This window comes from Trichomycterus rosablanca, chromosome 10 (genome assembly GCF_030014385.1).
Source record: "Trichomycterus rosablanca isolate fTriRos1 chromosome 10, fTriRos1.hap1, whole genome shotgun sequence".
NCBI classification, from domain to species: Eukaryota; Metazoa; Chordata; class Actinopteri; order Siluriformes; family Trichomycteridae; genus Trichomycterus; species Trichomycterus rosablanca.
In genome coordinates this window covers 8,195,945-8,216,402 of record NC_085997.1, presented here as the reverse complement: position 1 = coordinate 8,216,402, position 20,458 = coordinate 8,195,945, and the positions used below count along the sequence as shown (strand labels likewise).

The following is a 20,458-nucleotide window of genomic DNA, read 5'->3' as shown; positions in this document are numbered from 1 at the left end:
GCGTTTCGTTAAGCAATGCCGCAACGAGTTTCATATTACGTGTTACCATTAAATAATCATAATGCATCTGCACTGGAAAATGTGGGCATCAATCCCACTACCTCTCGCATGCTAAGCGAGCGCGCTACCATTTGAGCTAATTACCCCTACAAAGAATGTACTAACAGAGTGTTGATGCTGCATTATAAAGTGAGGGTGCAACGTGTTTAAACTCACGTACTCTTGTTTATATTATGCGTTGCTTTTAAACGATCATAGACTCACTTAACTTAAACGTTGATCTTAGCATTTAGAACGAACAATGTGAGGTCTTTTATGAAGTGCATTTTCTCTTTGATTTTGTTGGACTTCTGGTGGTGGTGGTTAGGGGAAGGGGGTTGTGATTATATGTAACTTTACTACCTCATGTGCATTTGTGTCTTTGTTCCCATTTTGAAGATTGTGATATTACTTTAAACTTACCTTTTCTTTTTCATGTAATTACTGATATTTTACTGGATCTCTGCTGATATCTTGTGGGCCATATTGACTAATCAGTGAAAATTTGTCACATTTTTAGAGATCAAAAGCCTGGGTCCTGGCATCCATGTGGATGTTACTTTGACACGTACCACCTACCTCAGCATTGTTGCAGACCATGTACACCCTTTGATGAAAACTGTATTCCCTGATGGCTGTTGACTCTAAAGATGTAAATTTGTATAAAGCTTGAGATGTCAGAAGTGGGATTCGAACCCACGCCTCCAGGGGAGACAGCGACCTGAACGCAGCGCCTTAGACCGCTCGGCCATCCTGACACGCTTGCAAGGTCTTCAAGCCAATTACCAACAACACCCCCACATGGCCATTTGTATGAAGCACTAGCAGTCAGAAGTGGGATTCTAACCCAAGCTTCAGTGGGACACCGTGACCTGAACTCAGCGTTTTAGACCTCATCCTGACTAGCTTGGGTACCATCGCCATCACCCTCGCCCCACACGGGCGAACTGATTGTACAAACTGCTTAATCTTTTCACATTATTATGTATGGTAAATTTACTGACTGCAACCTGAACGCTGCGCCTTAGACCGCTCGGCCATCCTGACTAGCTGGAGTACCACAGATACCACCCTCGCCCTACACGTACTAATATTTGTACAAACTCCTGAATCTTTTCACATTATTATGTATGGTAAATTTACTGACTGTAACCCATTTGCTGCACTGTACACTTTGTCACTACGCTGTAAACCATATATCAATAGAAAGGGAGCCCCATATGAGCACTCCAGCTGACCAAATAATGTTTTTGGGTGGACCATTGTTAGCACTGTAACGGCACTAGCGTGTTAGAGTATCTTTTCTCTGGTATGAGTGTATTAGGTCCAGTTTTCTTGTTGGGTTTTTAACTGACTGGATTATTTGTTAAGAAATCAAACCCGGTTTTTGTGAAACGCCTTCTCAGAAGAGTTGAAGCTGTTATAGCTGCAAAGGGTGGGCCGACATCATATTAAACTTTATGGATTAAGAATGGGAGTCACTAAAGTTCATATGCGTGTGAAGGCAGATGAGTAAATACTTTTGGCAATATAGTGTATAATCGACCTCAAGAGAGCTGAAACAGGTATGCTAAAGTTTGTATTTTATGTCACGTCCTTGTGAGGATTAAAGCTGGGTACAAAGCCCAGATAGCTCAGTTGGTAGAGCATCAGACTTTTAATCTGAGGGTCCAGGCTTCAAGTCCCTGTTTGGGCGAGTCATTTCTTACTGCATTAGGTAAGCGGTAATGTCCCGTACTCAGGGGCGATTTAATGCATGGGCTTACCTGGGCTTCAGCCCAGGGGCCCCGGATTGGCTGTTTTATTTTTTATTTATTTTGTTAGTTATTTTTGTTAATAAGAATGGGGAAGCTTACAAAATCATTTACGCGTTATTCATATTTCTGACTGTTGATTGGCCAGATAAACGAGCTGCCGTAATTCTGATTGATGGTTTCAGTTAAGCAACATGAACGTTAGAGCTAGTATGTGAGTGACATTCAGCTCAGCCAATCAGAATGCAGCACCAGGTTTATACACGTGCGTTCGGACGTTCTGCAGTTTTGTATATGAGTCTCGCCTTATGGTCCCAGCATTGAAGTTCGGGTTCTGGAACTAGGCGATCTAAAGTGCTGTAACCCTCACTGAAGTCCTGACTAAACAGTTAAAGTGACTCTACCCTGTCGTGTGTGTTTATTCCCACACCTCCACCACCGCACAGCAAAAGAACCGTAACATCCCCACCGGACAGCGGCTAGGTGAGCCGAGCCTCTACGGTAGCAAGTGGCTAATGCTAGCGGTAAATTGCCACGGTAACGAAATAAAAGAAAAAACACGGCAATGTTTTTGTTGAGTAAAATATAAAAATAACTAAAAGACAATAAAATATCAGAATGCATGTAATCACACTACACAGTGAGTGCACAGCAAGGGATTTTGGGAATCTGTGTAACCTGCTTAACGTTACTAGACTATATACAGTGTATCACAAAAGTGAGTACACCCCTCACATTTCTGCAGATTTTTAAGTATATCTTTTCATGGGACAACACTGACAAAATGACACTTTGACACAATGAAAAGTAGTCTGTGTGCAGCTTATATAACAGTGTAAATTTATTCTTCCCTCAAAATAACTCAATATACAGCCATTAATGTCTAAACCACCGGCAACAAAAGTGAGTACACCCCTTAGTGAAAGTTCCTGAAGTGTCAATATTTTGTGTGGCCACCATTATTTCCCAGAACTGCCTTAACTCTCCTGTGCATGGAGTTTACCAGAGCTTCACAGGTTGCCACTGGAATGCTTTTCCACTCCTCCATGACGACATCACGGAGCTGGCGGATATTCGAGACTTTGCACTCCTCCACCTTCCGCTTGAGGATGCCCCAAAGATTTTCTATTGGGTTTAGGTCTGGAGACATGCTTGGCCAGTCCATCACCTTTACCCTCAGCCTCTTCAATAAAGCAGTGGTCGTCTTAGAGGTGTGTTTGGGGTCATTATCATGCTGGAACACTGCCCTGCGACCCATTTTCCGGAGGGAGGGGATCATGCTCTGCTTCAGTATTTCACAGTACTTATTGGAGTTCATGTGTCCCTCAATGAAATGTAACTCCCCAACACCTGCTGCACTCATGCAGCCCCAGACCATGGCATTCCCACCACCATGCTTGACTGTAGGCATGACACACTTATCTTTGTACTCCTCACCTGATTGCCGCCACACATGCTTGAGACCATCTGAACCAAACAAATTAATCTTGGTCTCATCAGACCATTGGACATGGTTCCAGTAATCCATGTCCTTTGTTGACATGTCTTCAGCAAACTGTTTGCGGGCTTTCTTGTGTAGAGACTTCAGAAGAGGCTTCCTTCTGGGGTGACAGCCATGCAGACCAATTTGATGTAGTGTGCGGCGTATGGTCTGAGCACTGACAGGCTGACCCCCCACCTTTTCAATCTCTGCAGCAATGCTGACAGCACTCCTGCGCCTATCTTTCAAAGACAGCAGTTGGATGTGACGCTGAGCACGTGCACTCAGCTTCTTTGGACAACCAACGCGAGGTCTGTTCTGAGTGGACCCTGCTCTTTTAAAACGCTGGATGATCTTGGCCACTGTGCTGCAGCTCAGTTTCAGGGTGTTGGCAATCTTCTTGTAGCCTTAACCATCTTCATGTAGCGCAACAATTCGTCTTTTAAGATCCTCAGAGAGTTCTTTGCCATGAGGTGCCATGTTGGAACTTTCAGTGACCAGTATGAGAGAGTGTGAGAGCTGTACTACTAAATTGAACACACCTGCTCCCTATGCACACCTGAGACCTAGTAACACTAACAAATCACATGACATTTTGGAGGGAAAATGACAAGCAGTGCTCAATTTGGACATTTAGGGGTGTAGTCTCTTAGGGGTGTACTCACTTTTGTTGCCGGTGGTTTAGACATTAATGGCTGTATATTGAGTTATTTTGAGGGAAGAATAAATTTACACTGTTATATAAGCTGCACACAGACTACTTTTCATTATGTCAAAGTGTCATTTTGTCAGTGTTGTCCCATGAAAAGATATACTTAAATATCTGCAGAAATGTGAGGGGTGTACTCACTTTTGTGATACACTGTATATATATATATTTTTTTTTGTACTGGGGCCCATGAGCTGCCACTGAACTCTGTTGTCTTGCGTTGTGTACGGATTTTATGAAAACTATACGTGGGGGCCCACAAGCAGCTGTAGCCCCTGGGCCCACAGGCAGATTAAATCGCCTCTGCCCGTACTACATGGTTTGTTTAGAATGATGAAGAATTTGTACTTTGTGAGATATTTCTAATAGAAATAGCATGTATTTGATCAGCTTGAAATAATAGCACACTGTATGTGTAACATGTTCTCCACACCAACTAGTTGTAAGCCCAGCCGCTTCAAACAGACTGTAGTAATTCACTACATTAAACAGTTTGTATATCCTGCACTATTTTGTCCCTTACATAATGCAGCATCAACGCTCTGTTAGTACATTACAATTTATAAAGGGTCCTTCGTAAGGGGAATTAGTTCAAATGGTAGAGCGCTTGCTTAGAAGAGTTGAAGCTGTTATAGCTGCAAAGGGTGGGCTGACATCATATTAAACCCTATGGATTAAGAATGGGGTAAATACTTTTGGCAATATAGTGTATAATCGACTTCAAGAGAGCCGAAACAGGTATAAAACCTTTTTATATTAATTGAAGTTTTACAGGACAACGTATGTTAAAGTTTGTAATTCATGTCACATCCTTGTGATGATTAAAGTAGGTTGCCGAGGCCGGGTAGCTCAGTCGGTAGAGCATCAGACTTTTAATCTGAGGGTCCAGGTTTTAAGTCCCTGTTCGGGCGAGTCGTTTCTTACTGCGTTGGGTAAGCGGTAATGTCCCGTACAACATGGTTTGTTTGGAATGATGAAGAATTTGTACTTTGTGAGATATTTCTAATAGAAATAGCATGTACTTGATCAGCTTGAAATAATAGCACACTGCATGTGTAACATGTTCTACACACCAACTAGTTGTACGCCCAGCTGTTTCAAACAGACTGTAGTAAATAGAAGACCATTCAAAATCATGCATATTTGCGTATTTAATAATGCACTGAGTTTTAGATATTAATACCCACATATTTTATGTTGAATTACATGCATCATAATTTCAGTTGTTGCTTCACAGAGCTGCTTTGTTATTGCACTGCACTAAACAGTTAGTATATCCTGCACTATTTTGGCCCTTACATAATGCAGCATCAACCCTTAAGTCAGTCTGTCAGTGGTACAAAGACAGTTATGATTTGGTTCAGTTCGTCCTAAAGGCTGTGATAAACATTTTAAATAAACTGAGTATATAAATAATATAGAAAAGAGTACGTGAGCTTAAACACCTTGCACCCTCACTTTATAATGCAGGATTAACACTAAGTTTAAAGGACAGTTCTGTGTAAGGGGAATTAGCACAAATGGTAGAGTGCTAGCTTCGCATGCGAGAGGTCGTGGGATCGATGCCCGCATTCTCCAGTGCGGAAACATTATGATCATTTAAGGCAGGGGTGTCAAACTCATTTTCACCAAGGGCCACATCAGCATTATGGTAACACAAGAGACGCACCGGTTTCTCCTCCTAAAGCACAAACTTATTTTATTATATAAACGTATTCACTTTCATTAAATTTCCTCATTCTGCTTAATTTTCTCTTCTTGTACATTTTGGGATAATGTGTAAATATTTCTCAACATCATCTACTGGCGGGATGCGGACACTTTGCGGGTCACAAAATCAGCATGCATTTTGGGAGATGCAGTTTATGTAGGATTTTACAGTGTATTTTAAGACGATTGTTCTCCCCTCTCTAAGAGTCCCCCCCCCCCTTTTAGCTAGACCGAGAGACAGACAGACAACTCCCTCCAGAACACAAAACTCGCTAAACATTTACAAACAACTGAGAATATAAACATCACTACTTACAGACGATGCTTCTGTATTATATTGAGAGATTATATAAGAGCGTTATTTGTATTTATTATTATTGTTTACATTACTGACTACGCTACCCCGCTTTCTTTTTGCCGTAAAAGTGACAAGGCTTCTAGCGAAGGTCAAAGTTAGTTGCCATGACTACGATGTCAGCAGTTGCCGCATTAAATTATAAGTACGTCTCAGTGACTATTAGAACCATCAGAACAATCGTACGTCATTTAACCTCTTGCGGGCCACATAAAATGACGTGGCGGGCCGGATTTGGCCCGCGGGCCTTGAGTTTGACACCCCTGATTTAAGGGCATCACGTAATATGAAACTACTTGAGTCATTGCTCACTGAAACGCAGCATCAAAATGTACAATGTTACAATGACATTCACGCTCTATTTTCACTCAAATGATTTAATTTAAAGTTTTGTTTGTTTATTAGGATTTTAATGTCATGTTTTACACACTTTGGTTACATTCATGAAAGGATCGGTAGTCACTCATTATACAAGGTTCATCAGTTCACAAGATTATATCCAACACAGTCATGGACAATTAAGCATCTCCAATTCACCTCACTTGCATGTCTTTGGACTGTGGGAGGAAACCAGGGCAGCCGGAGGAAACCCACGCAGACACGGGGAGAACATGCAAACGTAGATTTGTATAAAGCATGAGCTGTCAGAAGTGGGATTTGAACCTACGCCTCCAGGGGAGACTGCGACCTGAACGCAGCACCTTAGACCACGCGGCCATCCTGACCTGAAAGCACATTATGAACGACAATTTTCCTCAACACCCCCACATGGCCAAAGATTTGTACGAACTGCTGAATCTTTTCAAACCCACGCCTCAATGAGAGACTGTGACCTGAACGCAGCGCGTTAGACTGCATCCTGACTAGCTTGGGTACCATCGACACCACCCTCACCCCACACGGTCTAAGATTTGTACGATCTTTTCACATTATTATGTATAGTAAATGTACTGACTGTAACCCATTTGCTGCACTGTACACTTTGTCACTAGGCTGTAAATCATATATCAATAGAAAGAGAGCCCCATATGAGCACTCCAACTGACCAAATAATGTTTTTTGAGTGGACCATTGTTAGCACTGTAATGGCACTAGCATGTTAGGGTGTGTTTTCTCTGGTATGAGTGTATTAGGTACAGCCTTCTTGTTGGGTTTTTAACTGACTGGATTATTTATTAAGATTATTTATTATTTTTTAAGAACTCAAACCCTGTTTCTGCTTGTTGTTCGCCTATTAGTTCCTCGTTACCTTGTTGCTGTAGCTCAAGCAGCTTGTTCTGTTGGAACTATGACTGCAGTCTATCAGGGAGCAGTGGCTGACCGCTGGGAAGCCATGCTCATATAGTGGTTAGTACTTGTGGCCTTGTGGCCGCAGCAACCCCGTTTCAAATCCAAGTCACGGCATTGTCCTCTTGTATGCCGTGCTTCGAAGGTTTTTATTCTCTTCTCAGGCAAGAGACCGAAATTAGGCTGGAGCTTCAGGAAAGTCAGGACCATAGTCCAACAGGGGCCAGTGGCGCAATGGATAACGTGTCTGTCTACGGATCAGAAGATTCTAGGTTCGACTCCTGGCTGGTTCTTTTACCTTATGCCTTTTGTTTTGTCTCTCTAACTCCTTGTGTATGGTTCTTTGTACCCCAGTTCCAACAATGCAGGTCTTGTGAAGGTGACAAAGGCTTGTCCGAGCGGAAAAAAGTTGCTGATGCTGGCGCCAGCTGGTATTGAGCCTTGCGGTTTCCCATGTGGTTTAGTGGTCAGGATTCCTGGTTTTCACTCAGGTGGCCTTGGTTTGACTCCCGGTATGGGAATTGGTCTTTATGATTGGACTCGAGCAAAACTTTGCCTGATAGTTCCTTAGTGCCTTGTTGCTGTAGCTCAAGCAGCTTAATCTGTTTGAACTATGACTGCAGTCTATCAATGGAGCAGCAGCTGACTGCTGAGAAGCCGTGATCGTATCGTGGTTAGTACTCTGCGTTGTGGCCGCAGCAACCCCGGTTCGAATCCGGGTCACGGCACTGTCTTTTTGTATGCCGTGCTTCGAAGGTTGATATTCTGTCCTTGGTCAAGAGACAGAATCGGGGCCGGAGCTACAGGAAAGTCATGACCGCGCTTTCATAGGGGCCAGTGGCGCAATGGATAACGCTTTTGACTACAAATCAGAAGATTCTAGGTTCGACTCCCGGGTGGCTCGGTCACTTCATGTGTATTAGTTCCTCGGCACCTTGTTGCTGTAGCTCAAGCAGCTTGTTCTGTTGGAACTATGCCTGCAGTCTATCAGGGAGCAGCCGACCGCTGGGAAGCAGTGATCGTATAGTGGTTAGTACTCTGCGTTGTGGCCTCAGCAACATCGGTTTGCATCCGGGTCATGGCATTGTCTGTTTGTCTACCTACCTGTCTGTCTGTCTATCTATCACGCCACTAGGCCTGTTGACTATTGGTTCCAATCCCACTTTAACCATGTCTGCTTATATTTTAGCCTGGAGAGAAGAACAGCCTCCCAAAAGAGGTGGCGTTAATGCTGATGGCGTCCAAGCCACCTCGCTGTGAACACGTCCTAGAGCTTCTGGAATGGTTCGACACTCCAGAGTGTTATGTTCTAATCCTGGAGCGACCCGACCTCTGCATGAACCTCTTCGAGTACCGCAGAGACGACGCCCTTCCTGAACGTCTGGCTCAGATCATCATGCGGCAGGTGGTTCTCGCTGCACGTCACTGCCAGGATCACGGGGTTCTTCACCGAGACATCAAGGAGGGGAACCTGCTGGTGTGTTGGACAGTTTAGAAGTGAAGCTCATTGATTTTGGGTGTGGGGACTTGCTCAAGTCGAGCCCCTACAGGGGATTTTCAGGTAATTGTACCTCAGAGGTCAGTAGTTATGAGACACAGATGAAAACGTGTGTGGCCCTCACTGATCTCTCTCACTTTTACTCATGCACCTTGTTATACGCCCCCCCCCTGAATGGTTCAAGCGAGGTAAGTATCATGGCTGCCCTGCAACAGTCTGGGGATCTTACTGTTTGTTTTAGTGTGTGGAGAGATGCCGTTCTGGAAGGAGAGGGAGATCACTGCTGGACACCTGAAGCTCAAACCTGGTGTGTCTAAGGGTAAGAATATGCAGGACGTTCACATTTAGACCCGTGTACACACAGTTTCCATCAGGATTTTGATCTGAACCGATTACTGCACCCACAGCCTGCCGTCATCTGATGAGGAGCTGCCTGAGCAAGAATCAGCCTCGAGAAGATCCTGGAGCACCACTGGTTTCCAGAGAGCCTCAAGAACTAAGTCCAGGTCAGTCCAAACAGATAGGAACAGACCTCAATGGATTTAGCTGAGAGACTGTGTTAGCATGTAGCTCAGATCAGATGTTTTACAACTGTACTTTTGGTAACCCCTTTGGAGCCCTTCTAAGGAATTGCTCCTGATAACTTTTATTGTTTATTGAAACACAACATTTCCATCACAGATCTGTTTCAAAATTTGTAAGGTCAGTTATCAGATCTTGTATTTCTAAATTAAACTGTAATGAGTGACATTATGAGCTTTAATTAACATATCCTCCTGAGACAGAGCAATTCATTTTTGTCCCCTGTGGGAACATGTGTCCGAGATCTCTAACACAAACACCATTGATGCAATCCATTTGAGTACTACTGTACTTTATAGAGTACACCTTGGGCTTTTTAGTAATGTCACATTTGTGGGTGTGTGGCAGCTCATGATCTTTCTTGTAAATCTTTTCCTAATAATCAAATAGTTTCAAAAGATTTAAAAAATATACAGCAATTTTATTCAATGTCCTTTGTAGTGGACAGCAGGACTTTCTACCCCCTGTTTTTAGCCTATTTCTATACAATAGAAATAGAATTGTGGTCAAACTTTATTAAAAGTTTATTAAAATAAACGTTTTTTTTTTTGTATAATAGCTTCTAGATATTTTCGGATGCTACGGACAAAAATGTGTTGTACTGCTATGATGATACGACTATGTTCCAAACCCTTTAAGACTCTTCCACCACCGTTAGCGCTTCTCTCTGTTAGTTCAGCTCATTAAATATATTATCCACAGTATCGCTTACTTTTACAAACCCAATTCCAAGGTTTAGACAGAAGAGAAAATGTCAATGTAAATAGACAGCAGTTTGTAAAAGATGTTATTTATATTCTAGCATACAAACATACATCACTCCAAAATATGAAAATTGTACAAACATTGTGATCATTTAATGGCATCACGTAATACGAGAGTCAATGCGTCATTACTCACTAATACTATATCTTTTTAGATTGTTATGTATGGTGGAGGGTTTGTATAAAGCATGTGCTGTCAGAAGTGGAATTTGAACCCACACCTCCAGGGGAGACTGCAAACTGAACACAGTGCCGTAGACCGCTCGGCCATCCCAACCAGCGAGCTCTTTTGGCAATATAGTGTATAATCGACTTCAAGAGAGCCAAAACAGAAATAAAAACATTTTATATTAATTGAAGTTCTACTGGACAACATATGTTAAAGTTTGTAATTTAAGTCACATCCTTGTGGGGATTAAAGCAGGTTGCAGAGCCCGGATAGCTCAGTCGGTAGAGCATCAGACTTTTAATCTGATAGTCCAGGGTTCAAGTCCCTGTTCAAGTGAGTTGCTTCTTACTGCATTAGGTAAGCGGTAATTTCCAGCATTTAACCAGCCACAGCGAAGAACTGTTGGAGTAGCGACTAATCTTAACCCATCAGATACACGACCGTTCTTTTGTTACAGTAAGCTTGCAAGCAGAGCAACAAGACGGTCAGTATTTAAGGGCTTCCTTTCTTACAACATTTCTTCTGCTAAACCATCGTGCTGTATGCTTAATTTAAGTCTCCGTGGTGCATCGGTGTGTTTGAACTTGTTTTAAAGCTCATTGGCTTTAGAACGTATGCTGTTTTCACAGTGTCTGCGTTCCATTTTAGGTGTAAACACAGTTATTGGGTGAGTAAAAGTTTTTTTTTTTATTATGCTTCCTATTATATCATAGTTGCATGTAGTCGGAGTGATGCTAGAGATAACAGCAACGATACAAAAGTACACCAAGTTAAGGTTTGTGTGCACAGTGCGGTCTAACTGTTTCATGTTACATAAAAAAAAAAGTTAAGAAAGGTTGTGGGTCGAAAAGGGCCAATCGCGTGTGCCACACTTGGGATTGTGATTGAGTATACATTGCATTGGGTGTTTAAACATGGTGCCGGCGTTGAAAAGCATGAGTTGGCTGCGGTGGGATTCGAACCCACGCCCCCGAAGAGACTAGAGCCTTAATCCAGCGCCTTAGACCGCTCAGCCACGCTACCACTGGTCAAGGGGCAGATCGAAACGAGCAACTACGTATGCAATTTCTACCTGCATTTTCCAATAGAAGTCAAAGAGGTTGCAGACTGAAAAGTTCGCAAGTGCAATCGCCACACTTGTGATGGAGCACAAGCTACACCAAACTGGTAAACATCATGAGTTGGTGATGAACTTTCTTCTTCAGACTGGTTTGTAAATGAAAGTCAAAGAGAAAGTAGGAGCCCAGATATCTCAATCGGTAGAGCATCAGACTTTTAATCTGAGGGTCCAGGGTTCAAGTCCCTGTTTGGGCGAGTTGTTTCTTACTGCATTAGATAAGCGGTAATGTCCCGTACTACATGCTTTGTTTAAAATGATGAAGAATTTGTACTTTGTGAGATATTTCAAAGTAAAATAGCATGTACTTGATAATCTTGAAATAATTGCACACTGCATGTGTAACATGTTCTCCACACCAACTAGTTGTTTTAAACAGACTGTAGTAAATAGAGGACCGTTTAAATCTATATGTATGTGCAGCCTAATAATGCACTGAGTTTTAGATATTAATACATACATATTTTATGTTGAATTACTTGCATCATAATTTTAGTTCTTGCTTCACAGAGCTGCTTTGTTATTGCACTGCAGTAAACAGTTGGTATATCCTGCACTATTTTGGCCCTTACATAATGCAGCATCAACCCTTAAGTCAGTCTGTCAGTGGTACAAAGTTACGATTTGGTTCAGTTCGTCCTAAAGGGTGCGATAAACGTGAGTATGTGAGCTTAAACATGTTGAACCCCCACTTTATAATGCAGCATCAATGATCTGTTAGTACATTACAATTTACAAAGGGTAAAGGCGAGTTCTTTATACAGGGAATTAGCTTTGGTAGAGCGCTTGCTTCGCGTGCGAGAGATAGCGGGATCGATGCCTGCATTCTCCAAAGCAGAAACATTATAATCGTTTAAAGGCAACACGTAATATAAGACTCGTTTCGTCATTGCTCACTGAAACGCTGCGTCAAAAATGAGGTCAGTTTACGCTCTATTTTCATTCATCGTTTAGTTTAAAGACCTTTATTAAATTTTTTAATTGACAAACATGCAATAACTTTGAAACAATCTTGAAACAAATCTTTTCACATTATTATGTATGGTAGAGGGTTAAAGATGTAAATTTGTATAAAGCATGAGCTGTAGCTGCACGCATTCAGTTTAAAACACTGATGCTCGCCTACAAAGCCAAAAATGGACCAGCCCCAAGCTACCATCGTGGTCTAATCAAACCCCGCTCTGTACCACGCAACCTCCGAGCCACTAGTCTCACTCGACTTGAGCCCCCACCCAGGACTAAGGGAAGACAAGGATCAAGGCTCTTCTCTGTTCTAGCACCCAAGTGGTGGAATGAACTTCCTCTGTCTGTCCAAACATCTGAGTCTCTTGCTGTCTTTAAAAAACGATTAAAAACCCACCTTTTTACTAAGCACTTAAGCTGACTTGTACTTATTTACTAACATTTCCAAAAAAAAAAAAACCCAAAAAAACCTAACAGGTTTCAGCAGATTTATGTTCTTTGACTGTTGTTTACTAAAACTTGAGAAAGGAAATGTTTACTATGGAAGCACTTCTGTAAGTCGCTCTGGATAAGCTAAATGCAGAAAATGTAAATGTAAGAAGTGGATTCTGAACCAACGCCTCCAGGGGAGACTGCAAACTAAAAACAGCGCCTTAGACCGCTCAATCATCCTGACCTGCTTGCAAAGCCCTAATACCAATCCCACAACACCCCCACGTGGACTAAGCTTTGGATGAAGTGTTGTATGTTTTCATATTATTATGTATGGTAGAGGGTTAAAGATGTAAATTTGTATAAAGCATGAGCTATCAGAAGTGGGATTTGAACCCATCCCTCCAGGGAAGACTGCATACTGTGCCTTAGACTGCTAAAACATCCTGTCTAACTTGGACACTGTTGACGCCACTCCCGCCCCACACGAACTAATATTTGTACGAACTCCTGAATCTTTTCACATTATTATGTATTGTAAATGTACTGACTGTAACCCATTTGCTGCACTGTACACTTTGTCACTAGGCTGTAAACCACATATCAATAGAAAGGGAGCCCCATATGAGATCTCCAACTGATCAAATAATGTTTTTGGGTGGACCATTCTTAGCATTGTAACAGCACTAGCATGTTAGGGTGTGCTTTCTCTGGTATGAGTGTATTAGGTACAGCCTTCTTGCTGGGTTTTTAACTTACTGGATTATTTCCTAAGAACTCAAACCCGGTTTTTGTGGAACGCTTTCTCAGAAGAGTTATAGCTGTTATAGCTGCAAAGGGTGGGCAGACATCATATTAAACCCTTTGGATTAAGAATGGGAGTCACTCAAGTTCACATGCGTGTGAAGGCAGATGAGTAAATACTTTTGGCAAAAAACCTTTTTATATTAATTGAACAACGTATGTTAAAGTTTGTAATTTATGTCACATTCTTGTAGAGCATCAGACTTTTAATCTGAGGGTCCAGGGTTCAAGTCCCTGTTCGGGCGAGTTGTTTCTGCATTAGGTAAGCGGTAATGTCCCATACTACATGGTTTATTTAGAATGATGAAAAATTTGTACGGGTTAACGCCCAGCTGTTCAACTAGGGGTGGAGTTGAACAGACAGAGTTGAACAAACAGACTGTAGTAAATAGAGGACCGTTTAAATCTATATTTATGTGTAGCCTAATAATGTGCTGAGTTTTAGATATTAATACCCACATATTTTATGATGCTTTAAAGACTCACTTAAATCCTGATCTAATTTTTTATGCTGCGTTTCGTTAAGCAATGCCGCAACGAGTTTCATATTACGTGTTACCATTAAATAATCATAATGCATCTGCACTGGAAAATGTGGGCATCAATCCCACTACCTCTCGCATGCTAAGCGAGCGCGCTACCATTTGAGCTAATTACCCCTACAAAGAATGTACTAACAGAGTGTTGATGCTGCATTATAAAGTGAGGGTGCAACGTGTTTAAACTCACGTACTCTTGTTTATATTATGCGTTGCTTTTAAACGATCATAGACTCACTTAACTTAAACGTTGATCTTAGCATTTAGAACGAACAATGTGAGGTCTTTTATGAAGTGCATTTTCTCTTTGATTTTGTTGGACTTCTGGTGGTGGTGGTTAGGGGAAGGGGGTTGTGATTATATGTAACTTTACTACCTCATGTGCATTTGTGTCTTTGTTCCCATTTTGAAGATTGTGATATTACTTTAAACTTACCTTTTCTTTTTCATGTAATTACTGATATTTTACTGGATCTCTGCTGATATCTTGTGGGCCATATTGACTAATCAGTGAAAATTTGTCACATTTTTAGAGATCAAAAGCCTGGGTCCTGGCATCCATGTGGATGTTACTTTGACACGTACCACCTACCTCAGCATTGTTGCAGACCATGTACACCCTTTGATGAAAACTGTATTCCCTGATGGCTGTTGACTCTAAAGATGTAAATTTGTACAAAGCATGAGATGTCAGAAGTGGGATTCGAACCCACGCCTCCAGGGGAGACTGCGACCTAAACGCAGCGCCTTAGACCGCTCGGCCATCCTGACTAGCTAGAGTACCACAGATACCATCCTCGCCTCACAAGGAATAATATTTGTACAAACTCCTGAATCTTTTCACATTATTATGTATTGTAAATGTACTGACTGTAACCCATTTGCTGCACTGTACACTTTGTCACTAGGCTGTAAACCACATATCAATAGAAAGGGAGCCCCATATGAGATCTCCAACTGATCAAATAATGTTTTTGGGTGGACCATTCTTAGCATTGTAACAGCACTAGCATGTTAGGGTGTGCTTTCTCTGGTATGAGTGTATTAGGTACAGCCTTCTTGCTGGGTTTTTAACTTACTGGATTATTTCCTAAGAACTCAAACCCGGTTTTTGTGGAACGCTTTCTCAGAAGAGTTATAGCTGTTATAGCTGCAAAGGGTGGGCAGACATCATATTAAACCCTTTGGATTAAGAATGGGAGTCACTCAAGTTCACATGCGTGTGAAGGCAGATGAGTAAATACTTTTGGCAAAAAACCTTTTTATATTAATTGAACAACGTATGTTAAAGTTTGTAATTTATGTCACATTCTTGTAGAGCATCAGACTTTTAATCTGAGGGTCCAGGGTTCAAGTCCCTGTTCGGGCGAGTTGTTTCTGCATTAGGTAAGCGGTAATGTCCCATACTACATGGTTTATTTAGAATGATGAAAAATTTGTACGGGTTAACGCCCAGCTGTTCAACTAGGGGTGGAGTTGAACAGACAGAGTTGAACAAACAGACTGTAGTAAATAGAGGACCGTTTAAATCTATATTTATGTGTAGCCTAATAATGTGCTGAGTTTTAGATATTAATACCCACATATTTTATGATGCTTTAAAGACTCACTTAAATCCTGATCTAATTTTTTATGCTGCGTTTCGTTAAGCAATGCCGCAACGAGTTTCATATTACGTGTTACCATTAAATAATCATAATGCATCTGCACTGGAAAATGTGGGCATCAATCCCACTACCTCTCGCATGCTAAGCGAGCGCGCTACCATTTGAGCTAATTACCCCTACAAAGAATGTACTAACAGAGTGTTGATGCTGCATTATAAAGTGAGGGTGCAACGTGTTTAAACTCACGTACTCTTGTTTATATTATGCGTTGCTTTTAAACGATCATAGACTCACTTAACTTAAACGTTGATCTTAGCATTTAGAACGAACAATGTGAGGTCTTTTATGAAGTGCATTTTCTCTTTGATTTTGTTGGACTTCTGGTGGTGGTGGTTAGGGGAAGGGGGTTGTGATTATATGTAACTTTACTACCTCATGTGCATTTGTGTCTTTGTTCCCATTTTGAAGATTGTGATATTACTTTAAACTTACCTTTTCTTTTTCATGTAATTACTGATATTTTACTGGATCTCTGCTGATATCTTGTGGGCCATATTGACTAATCAGTGAAAATTTGTCACATTTTTAGAGATCAAAAGCCTGGGTCCTGGCATCCATGTGGATGTTACTTTGACACGTACCACCTACCTCAGCATTGTTGCAGACCATGTACACCCTTTGATGAAAACTGTATTCCCTGATGGCTGTTGACTCTAAAGATGTAAATTTGTATAAAGCTTGAGATGTCAGAAGTGGGATTCGAACCCACGCCTCCAGGGGAGACAGCGACCTGAACGCAGCGCCTTAGACCGCTCGGCCATCCTGACACGCTTGCAAGGTCTTCAAGCCAATTACCAACAACACCCCCACATGGCCATTTGTATGAAGCACTAGCAGTCAGAAGTGGGATTCTAACCCAAGCTTCAGTGGGACACCGTGACCTGAACTCAGCGTTTTAGACCTCATCCTGACTAGCTTGGGTACCATCGCCATCACCCTCGCCCCACACGGGCGAACTGATTGTACAAACTGCTTAATCTTTTCACATTATTATGTATGGTAAATTTACTGACTGTAACCCATTTGCTGCACTGTACACTTTGTCACTAGGCTGTAAACCATATATCAATCCAATCATATGAGATCTCCAACTGACCAAATAATGTTTTTTGAAAGGGTTCTTTTTGTGTTCTTGGTAGAACTGTTTATACTTGAAGAACTCTTTAATATAATTTAAGGTTCTTTGCTAACTCAATTTGATTTTTATGGATTTTTTTTCTCTTGCCACATATAAATGCACATTCAGAGACAGCCTGGCTCTTTACAGCCCGGATAGCTCAGTCGGTAGAGCATCAGACTTTTAATCTGAGGGTCCAGGGTTCAAGTCCCTGTTCGGGCGAGTTATTTCTTACTGTGTTGGGTAAGCGGTAATGTCCCGTACTACTGGTGCTGGTCATAAAATTAGAATAACATGAAAAAGTCGATTTATTTCAGTAATTCCGTTCAAAAAGTGAAACTTGTATATTATATTCATTCATTACACACAGACTGATATATTTCAAATGTTTATTTCTTTTAATGTAGATGATTATAACTGACAACTAATGAAAACCCCAAATTCAGTATCTCAGAAAATTAGAATATTGTGACAAGGTACAATATTGACGACACCTGGTGCCACACTCTAATCAGCTAATTAACTCAAAACATCTGCAAAAGCCTTTAAATGGTCTCTCAGTCCAGTTCTGTAGGCTACACAATAATGGGGAAGACTGCTGACTTGACAGTTGTCCAAAAGACAACCATTGACACCTTGAACAAGGAGGGCAAGACACAAAAGGTCATTGCTAAAGAGGCTGGCTGTTCACAGAGCTCTGTGTCCAAGCACATTAATAGAGAGGCGAAGGGAAGGAAAAGATGTGGTAGAAAAAAGTGTACAAGCAATAGGGATAACCGCACCCTGGAGAGGATTGTGAAACAAAACCCATTCAAAAATGTGGGGGAGATTCACAAAGAGTGGACTGCAGCTGGAGTCAGTGCTTCAAGAACCACCACGCACAGATGTATGCAAGACATGGGTTTCAGCTGTTGCATTCCTCGTGTCAAGCCACTCTTGAAGAAGAGACAGCGTCAGAAGCGTGTCGCCTGGGCTAAAGATAAAAAGGACTGCTGAGTGGTCCAAGGTTATGTTCTCTGATGAAAGTAAATTTTGCATTACCTTTGGAAATCAATGTCTTAGAGTCTGGAGGAAGAGAGGAGAGGCACAGAATCCACATTGCTTGAGGTCCAGTGTAAAGTTTCCACAGTCAGTGATGGTTTGGAGTGCCATGTCATCTGCTGGTGTTGGTCCACTGTGTTTTCTGAGGTCCAAGGTCAATGCAGCCGTCTACCAGGAAGTTTTAGAGCACTTCATGCTTCCTGCTGCTGACCAACTTTATGGAAATGCAGATTTCATTTTCCAACAGGACTTGGCACCTGCACACAGTGCCAAAGCTACCAGTACCTGGTTTAAGGACCATGGTATCCCTGTTCTTAATTGGCCAGCAAACTCGGAGAATACGAGCATCGATCCAGCTACCTCTCGCATGCTAAGCGAGTGCTCTACGATTCAAGCTAATTCCCCTCACGATAAATCCCCTTTAGCCTTTTGTAAATTGTAATGTACTATCAGAGCATTGATGCTGAATCATAAAGTGAGGGTGCAACGTGGATCAGGCCTGCAACGGTAATTTTGGGTACCCTTTTTTTTAATTAGTTATGTACCCAACTGCCGGCATATTACTGATGGTAATTTGAGTGAATCTGTATTATAACATTTTTGTAAAATATATTGGGGTTTGAAATGCATATTAATGATTGTGTAAATGAGTAAATAGTTAATTTGTTTAAGTATTATTAACGTATACAAGTTTGGTATGTGAGTCAGGGATAATGTTAATACAGCTACTGTAAATGGTGTTAGTCGCAGGGTTTTTTGTGCCAGGTTAGTACCACATATATATAGGGTAATTGAAGTAGTTTTTTTGGTTTAAATAAGAGTATAGCTTAAATATAAAATAACCGTAAGTACTGATAAGTAGTGGCCCTTTTAAATCCTTACATTACCACAAAGAAAGAGATTTCTTAAACAAATAAAAGAAGTCAGGGAGCGCTTTCCAAATACAGCCAGGGGTGCTAGGGGGCGCTACATTTTAAATGTCAATTTAAACAAGTCAAAAAAGGTTTTAAACCAAACGATTTGAGCAAAAATAGAGCATAACTGTCACTGTAGAACTTACAGACTGACCTAATGTTTGATGCAGCGTTTCAGTGAGCAACGACTTTTATATTATGTGTTGCCTTAAGTGATCATAATGTTTCAGCATGGGAGAATGTGGGCATCGATCCCACTACCTCTCGCATGCTAAGTGAGCACTCTACCATTTGAGCTAATTCCCCTTACACAGAACCTTTCTTTAGGATTTGTAAATTGTAATGTACTGACAGAGTGTTGATGCTGCATTATAAAGTGAGGGTGCAACATGTGTAAGCTCACGTACTCTTTTCTATATTATGCGTTGTTTTTAAACCATCACAGACTCAGTTTATTTAAAACGTTGATCTTAGCCTTTAGGACGAACAATGTCAGGTCTTTTATGAAGTGCATTTTTTCTTTGATTTTGTTGGACCTGTAGGAGATTGTCCTGTTCTTGTTGCAGCTCTGCTGGAGGGTTATTTTCTTGGTGTGGTGGTGGTGGTGGTGGTGGGGTCTTTGTTCCCATTTTGGTTTATTTAGTATATGATGTACTTTACATCCATTTAAATAATGTGAACATTTCCATTTTTGTCGTAAAATACTGCTGTAACAATGTAAATGGACGCTGAATAAACATACTTAAATGGATATTTAAGTATTTAAGTACATATTTAAATGGATGTAAAGTACATCATATACTAAATAAACCAAAATGGGAACAAAGACCCCACCACCACCACCACCAAAAAAATAACCCTCCAGCAGAGCTGCAACAATAAACAGAACAAGATCAGGATGAATACATGATTCAGTTTCTCAGAGATCAAAAGCCTGGGTCCTGGCATCCATGTGGATGTTACTTTGACACGTACCACCTACCTCAGCATTGTTGCAGACCATGTTCACCCTTTGATGAAAACTGTATTCCCTGATGGCTGTGTCCTCTAAAGAAGTAGATTTGTTTAAATCATGAGCTGTCAGAAGTGGGATTCGAACCCGTAAACTGCTTAATCTTTTCACATTATCATGTATTGTAAATGTACTGACTGTAACCCATCTGCTGCACTGTACACTTTGTCACTAGGCTGTAAACCAAAAATCAATAGAAAGGGAGCCCCATATGAGATCTCCAACTGACCAAATAATGATTTTGGGTGGATCATTCTTAGCACTGTAACAGCACTAGCATGTTAGGGTGTGTTTTCTCTAGTCTGAGTGTATTAGGTACAGCCTTCTTGTTGGGTTTTTAACTGACTGGATTATTTATTAAGATTAATAATTATTCATTAAGAACTCAAACCCTGTTTGTGCTCGTTGTAGGCTATTCAATTGTCCACTAGATGACATAATATGAATACAGTTACAAAGTAAAACGATGTCTGTTTCGAGCAAAGTTTCATCGCATGCTGACCTG

The 20,458-nt window shown here is 41.3% G+C and overlaps 3 non-coding genes across 3 annotated transcripts; 1 reads left to right on the top strand and 2 right to left on the bottom strand.

The window, feature by feature from the left end:
• Positions 1 to 11,288: 11,288 nt before the first annotated feature.
• trnal-aag (transfer RNA leucine (anticodon AAG)) lies at positions 11,289 to 11,370 on the bottom strand. The gene has a single exon. It is a non-coding gene; the product is annotated as a tRNA-Leu (tRNA).
• A 3,520-nt stretch (positions 11,371 to 14,890) lies between these two features.
• Positions 14,891 to 14,973, bottom strand: trnal-uag (transfer RNA leucine (anticodon UAG)). Its single transcript has one exon. It is a non-coding gene; the product is annotated as a tRNA-Leu (tRNA).
• A 2,162-nt stretch (positions 14,974 to 17,135) lies between these two features.
• Positions 17,136 to 17,208, top strand: trnak-uuu (transfer RNA lysine (anticodon UUU)). The gene has a single exon. It is a non-coding gene; the product is annotated as a tRNA-Lys (tRNA).
• Positions 17,209 to 20,458: the final 3,250 nt, after the last annotated feature.